General features: G+C 52.0%; 1 non-coding gene across 1 annotated transcript; it reads right to left on the bottom strand.

Moving 5' to 3' along the window:
* Positions 1-874: 874 nt before the first annotated feature.
* Positions 875-946, bottom strand: trnaw-cca (transfer RNA tryptophan (anticodon CCA)). The gene has a single exon. It is a non-coding gene; the product is annotated as a tRNA-Trp (tRNA).
* Positions 947-7,368: the final 6,422 nt, after the last annotated feature.

The following is a 7,368-nucleotide window of genomic DNA, read 5'->3' as shown; positions in this document are numbered from 1 at the left end:
AGAGAAGCCGTTTCCTACAGCTCAGCCGTGTCATCATCTCTATGTATCTACAGGAAACAACAACAGAAATGTTAAACAACTGAAACATTAAATACATTTTTTTCAAATCTGGTTGCATGGAAACAGATGACCAAAATGTTGTGTTCGTTGAGGTGTGAAATGTTAATGAAACAAAAACAGATTACGTGGCAAACCTCAGTGGGTCAGGCAGCTTTTGTCAAGAGGCTACAAATTAGTTGTTGTTTCAGGCATATACCCTTCCTTAGAAATAAAAGATATTGCAGGTGAGCAACATTTAAAAGAGAACAGAACAAATGAAATGGAAAGAGGAATGGAAAGAAGCAGGAACACCTGATCAAAAGGTGCAATATGTTTCCATTCATCACCTAGTACACCATTGTCCAGGGCCCCATGCAAACACTCCTTCTGTACTCCCTCCAAATTAGGGTGCAGTATTCACTGCTGAGATTGTGGTCTTTTCTACACTGGGGAAACCAAACGCCTGTAAAGTGAACACTCTGTTGAACATTTCCAATTTATAGATTCATAGAAGGAGAAGGAGGCCATTCGGCCCATCAAGTCTGCACCGTCTGTTGGAAAGAGCACCCCATCTAAGCCCACACCTCCACCCTATCCCGGTAACCCAGTAACCCCACCTAACCTTTTTGGACACTAAGGGCAATTTATCATGGCGAATCCACCTAACCTGCAAGCCTTTGGACTGTGGGAGGAAACCGGAGCACACGGAGGAAACCCACGCAGACACGGGGGGAATATGCAGACTCTGCACAGACAGTGACCCAAGCCGGGAATCGAACCAGGGACTCTGGAGCTGTGAAGCTACAGTGCTAACCACTGTGCTACCGTGTTGCCCTGAGCCTGACGTGATTTGAACACGCAACCTTCTGATCTGGAGTCAGACGCGCTACCATTGCACTACAAGCCCAAGCGCTCTTAGAATCTCTAGCTCCCTGGTGCTTGGCATTTCAATTCTTCATCCTACTCACAATCTTACCTCTGGCTTTAGCCTATTACACACACTGTTTAAAAAGTACCAAGATCTGCACCTTAAGTGCTCTAAGCTACATAGCTATGGATCGGGTGCAGGAAGATGGGATTAGAATGGGCATCTGGGTGCCCTCGGGCTGGAATGGACAAATGGGCCAAAAGGCCTCCTTCTCTGCTGCAACCTTTCTATGATTCTATGATTCTAACTTCACCTTTCAATCCTCTCATCTCTATTTTGACATTAGCAACCTTAACCATTACATATTTACTCCTATTTGCTCCCTGCAATATGGAATGACCTCCCGAGAAATGGGAAATGTGAGTAAACGCAGTCTGCATATCATTAGCGAGCCTGACCCGGTATTCTCTGGGGCCTCCATGATGCTCCATCTCCGCCAGGAGGAAATTACCGATGGCATCTTTCACCTGTGGTTTCAAAAATATGGGAACAGGTGCCGTGGCTGATGTGAGAGAGAAGGTGGCAGGATATGCAGAGACACAACCATAGGCTGCCGGTTCTGCCACTGGCAGGGCCGGTTGGGGGAGGGGGCCTCTGCCAGGCCTGGGGAACGGCCGGGTTGGGTGCGGGGATGCGTGGGGGGCGATATGCGGGGGCATGGTCCATTCTGCAGTCCCGGGTCACCGTGTAACCCAGTGGACCTGATTGGGCATGGGAATAGACACCATGATAACATGTCTGACTTTCACCCCCTCCAGACAATGGATTTCGGAATCCAACCAGGATGATGGTCTTCATCCTAGTCACCACAATGCCAGGGGATGCACTCAGGCTGTACGTGCAGGAGTTGCCGGGAGGAGAGCCCTGCAGCAGCAGAGTCTGCCCCAGAGGAACAGGAGGTAGCCAGTGAGGATGGGGAGCCAGCTGCCCAACAGGCTGAAAAAGAGATAGGAAGGAGGCACCTCGTGAGGCCTCAGGTGTACCAGCAGTGCCTGCCATTCGAGGACCTGCCGGACTGGGCATGCCGTCGAAGGCTCCGGCTGAGCAGGGGAACAGTGCAACATTTCTGCCAGATCATGGCGCAGCTGGCACCACGGGGGTGGACACCCGCAATTGGTGGTCCTTCCAGAGGCCGAGTGGGGACCTGTCTGGAATATCACAGACCTCGGTGCACAGGTGCATCCATGCCATTACGGAGGCCCTTTATGCCTTGTCGGCACAATATATCAAATTCAATGTGGGCCAAGCCCGCCAGGATACCCAGACAGCAAGGTTCGCTGCCATTGCCGAGATGCCCCAGGTGCAGGTGGTGATCGATGTGATGCAGGTCCCCCTATGAGCACCTCTAGTGCCATGACAGTCTTCACAAACTGAAAGGAGCTCCACCCGATGAGCATGCAACTGGTGTGTGACCATCAGCTGTGCATCATGCTCGTCTGCACCCAATACCCGGGCAGTGTGCATGACGCCTTCATCCTGGCACACTCGACGGTTCCTGACCTCTTCGAGCCGTACCCCTGGCTGAGGGATTGGCTCCTGGGTGACAGGGGTTATTCGCTGCAGTTGGGGCTGGTGACACTCATCTGGAGGCCACAGAACGGCATGGAGCCCCATTACAACGACGGCGATGCTGCCCCCAGGTGCATCATCAAGCGGTGCTTCGGCATCCTGAAGATGTGGTTCTGAAGGGGCCATCCAGTATAGCGCTAGGACAATTTCCCACATCCTGGTGGCCTTCTGCATCCTCCACAACATTGCGCAGCTTAGGGGCAACATGCTGGAGGAGGAGGGTGAATGCCAGGCCTCATCCGACGAGGAGAATGAAGAGAATGTTCAGGATGGGCAGGATATGGGGTCTCAGCAGGCATAGGAGACCACACAATGTGCACACCAGGGCCAACACACATGGGACGCTCTAATCGCCTCCAGATTCGCCGACTAGCAAATCTGACTGGCGGCGTTGTCATCCAATCATACCCCCACACTCCCCCAGCCGACCACCCCCTTCCATGAAAACCCTCCTTGTGCCCTGTGTTGCTAACTTTTGGTTGGCTCTTAATTCGTAATTTGCTGTTTGTTTAACCTTTGCTCTAGAGTCGCCAGGTATCTTTATGATACTGCCACGAGGTTCAAATTCAAGTACTGATCAATAACTCAACACACCAATTAGTAAGATTCAAATCAAAACACATTTATTATATACAGTAAGTCACTACTTATGCATATAACTCTACTTTCTAGACTATTTCTATCACTAAAAGGCCTATACTTAACTTTGGAATTGGCCCGCCAGGTCAGGGGAACAAATGGCCTTTCATTCAGGTCCTGAGTCTGCAGGATTCAACAGCTGGTATGGACTTGTAGCTAGGAGCGCCTATCTCGTAGCGAGCGTTGACTGGAGACTTACTTGGTTGATGCGGCAGCTTAGACAGGTTACTCTCACGGGTTGATTCAAGTTGCTGAGTGACCCTGCCAAAGAAGACCGATTTGAACTTGGGGGCTTTACTTTATAGTCCCCAGGGGCTTCCCGCCCTTTGGGGCGGACCCCGTACCTGGTTCCAAATGATTGGACTGCGTCCCGATCACTTGGATCGATTTCTCCAATACTGGAGTTGTTCCCTGATCGCTGGGCGGTCCCTAAATGTCCGTTGGCCTTCCTTTGTCTTGGCTCCTGCTGGCGCCAAGGAGTCTGGCTTGGCTTTATTCACCTTAAGTGTTGCAATTGTGCCTGGGAATTGCTCATTACTATGCAGATGGATGCTGGTTTCAGTGCTGTCTGATTTTTGCAAGTTTCAATACACATGATTTCTGCACTTGCTCAATTTTGCCTGTGTTGGCTGAATTTCCCTTCAGTCTTTGCGGTTCTCCATTTTAAGTCGGGAAGTGGCCAACCCAGGTGGCTACACACCCTCCTTGTGATCCCTAATGCGAAGCGTGAAGGATCACATAACTGCGTTGTCTTCATTCCCTGACCCAGCGAGCACTCTTCCATGGCCTCTACACTGACCATAACTATGCAATGAAAAATTTTAACTAACATTCTAAGTGGCGCTATGTCAAAACAGGGACATACATTACAAAATGTTTAAAAATGGTACCTCTAACTGTCCTCAATAAACTACACTCACTAAACATTCAGTCATATTAACTTCCTAAACAATAGAAAATAATAGCAGCATTTACATTTTTCCTGGCTTGGCAGTCAAGCACAGGGGTGTACAATATTTCCATTTCTTTATTTACAAAAGATGCAACACAGATGGTCTTTATTGTAGATCAAGGAGTTTGGGGGCCTGGTGAAAACCGAAAATAGGGGATCTCATTCTGTATACCGGGGTGCGAGCGCGGTAGGCTCTCCTTCGCCATTTCCTCATGCGGATAGTCTGCACGATGTTGCAGAGTATCGCCAATGCTAATAGGGATTCGACTACGTAGGAAAGGGAGTACCATGTTATGAGCTTATCACACCATGATGGTGTGGTGTTGCCTGTTACTGGGCTCTGGGTGCTATGGGGAAGTGAATCATTAACGGCCGGGGGGGGGGATTGGGGTCAGGGAGTTCACGTTCGCGTGCAACCGAATACACATCATAATGGTGGTGATCAACACGGAGGATGTCCTCATTGTTCTTCTTCTTTCGCTTTTTGTCTCTTCTTTTCTGTTTCGTCTCTTTTCCTGGAGCTTCTGGGGTTCTATCGATCAAGCATAGTGTCTGTTACTATCTTGGTTAATATCTCGTGCCTTAGTATGTCTGTCCTATAGTGCCAATTCTCCCTTTACAATTTGTCACCATATGTGACTCCCTCATTTTTTTTTTAAACCGAATATTCCAGACAAGACACACTTAAAAATACTGAAACAGTGCGAGCCGTCTCGCAGGCTGTGCGATTTACCATCCAAATATTTGAGTCATTGTATCTCATGGTCTCACCGAACTTTGGGGTGGCGGCGGTGGGGACGGTGGGGGGGGGGGGGGGGTTGTGAGTTGCATGGGTGGGGTGGAGAGGGATGGTGGTGTGGTGGTGTTGCACTAGAGTGATGAGCGCTGGCTGAACTGGAGTCCTAGCCCATGCCCAGCTCTAATGTCCGCCTATCTACCCTCCCGCCCCCTACGCCGCCTCTGTAGCCAGTGCAGCCTAGTCCAGCCCATCCCTCACATTCATCTGACAGAGCACCGAGGCAGATTGAAACATAGATCATAGATCATAGAATTTACAGTGCAGAAGGAGGCCATTCAGCCCATCGAGTCTGCACCAGCCTTTGGAAAGAGTACCCAACTTCAGCCAATGCTTCCACCCTATCCCCATAACCCAATAACCCGTCCTGACCTTTTTTTGGACACTAACGGGCAATTTAGTGGAGCCAATCACTAACCTGCACATGTTTGGATTGTGGGAGGAAACCAGGGCACCTAGAGGAAACCCACGCAGATACGGGGAGAAAGTGCAAACTCCACAAACACAGTCACCCAAATTGAACTTGGGACCCTGGAGCTGTGAGGCAGCAGTGCTAATCACTGTGCCACCGTGCCGCTGTGATTATGTGTTTATTGTGAAACTGTGAACGTATATATACAGGCTCCTGCCCAAGCCCCTATCGCTATCCTATGTGCTGCACCTGTGCCAACTTAACCGATGTCGACATTTCTGGAATTGAGGGCCCTAACGCTACGCCGAGGTGGATCCCCAGGTGGTACATCAGGTGTGGAGACGACCTGTTGCGATTCCCGCCCTGTGACCAGGGTCCCCTTTGTTGGCTGTATTCTGGGGTGACCAGACCTGGATGGGTCTGGTTATTGCTTGGCTGTCCAGGTGGCATGGTGACACCCTGTTCTGCCCTGTTCTGCAGAATCAAAGACCCCTCCCACCTGGCTTACTCTCCCTTCCAACTTCTTCCATTGGGCAGGAGATACAAAAGTCTGAGAACACGCACTAACAGATACAAAAACAGCTTCTTACTTGCTGTTACCAGACTCCTAAATGACCTCTTGTAGACTGATGGACTTATGGACTGATCTGGGGCTGGATTCTCCGTTTGGGAGACTAAGTCCCCATGCCGGTGTGAAAATGGTGGTGTTTTATGCCAGGAAACCTTGCGCAAAGCGTCCACTGATTCACTGCTCCGGGTGGTGACTAGCAGCCAGGCAGCGTAGAGCTGGGAGCTCTAGATACGGGCCGGAGCATTACCGAGTCCATGACCTACACTGCGGATGCCATCTGTGTGGTGTTGGCCTGGGTGGCACGCATGGTCAGCACCACCTCCTGCTCCTGCACGCGGTTGGACTCCTCCAACTGCATCTGCAGGTACTGAATGTTCACCGACAACCCCTCATGGAGTCCCTGGCTCAGCGACAACTTCTCCACTATAAATGGGACTGCCCTTTCCAAAAGCCCGAACATCATCTGGACGGCAGCTAGTCCCTGAGATCAGGCCGCCCTCCAACCGTCGGCATTGTCAGGGATTCCTACTTCCACCTGATGTACCATTGCATGTGTGTGGTGCGCACCAGATAGTGCCCCAAGAGCCTCTTCGCTAACATGCACAACCGAGGTGTGTGTCTCTGGGATGATGGAGGGTGTTGGCGACTGCTGTGACGGGGAGTCTTTCACGTCCCCAGACTGGTGCTCTGGGGTGTCTTGGGCTGCGGATCGATGTCCTCGTCCTCTTCCTCACAGCTCTTCATTTGGGGTTGGAGGACTCCAGAGGGGCCCGCTCATCACCAGGAGATCCTGCAAGACACAAGTCATGATGCATGATTGGACGGCAGGTTGGGGTGGCGGGCGATGGTGGAGGGGTGTGTTGGGGTGGTGGGGGAGGGGGGAGGCGGGGGTGGTGGTGGGGGAGGTGGTGGGGTGGTGGTGGAGGAGGAGTGGTGTGATGGTTGGGTGGTGGTGGTAGGGGGGGATGTGGGGGAGGAGTTGGGGTGGTGGTGGAGGAGGAATGCAGCGGTGGTGGGGGTGGTGACACACGTGCCATGGGGAACCGCGACTCAGTGGGGTCTCACTTTCTCGCCCGATGCCGACCTTCACCTCAGTGACTGCCCTCTCTCCATACCCACCTATCAGATCCAATGCCCGCTGCTCCGCTGTGGTGAGAGGCCGCAGGACCGGCGGTCCCCCTCCAGTCTTTTCCCTCTCCCTGCAGCTGTGAGCCGCGTTCTACTGGTGGGGGGGGGGGGGAGACAGCAAACGCACAGTGTTAGACAGTCGGACGCATGCAGCACAGGGGGTGGGGAGCTGGTGGCCTCCGTAGTCAGTGCTCCATGACTGAAGGCATCAAGACCTTGGGTGAGAGCGGGTCACCAGGACTGGCAATGGTAGGTGATGGTGGAGCCTGTGGAGCTCACTCCAGCCTCACCTCCTTTCAATGGAGAAGCCCGGGGGCTATCGAGCACCCTAAGG

Source organism: Scyliorhinus torazame, chromosome 9 (assembly GCF_047496885.1).
Source record: "Scyliorhinus torazame isolate Kashiwa2021f chromosome 9, sScyTor2.1, whole genome shotgun sequence".
NCBI classification, from domain to species: Eukaryota; Metazoa; Chordata; class Chondrichthyes; order Carcharhiniformes; family Scyliorhinidae; genus Scyliorhinus; species Scyliorhinus torazame.
This window is presented reverse-complemented; position numbering and strand designations above follow the sequence as displayed.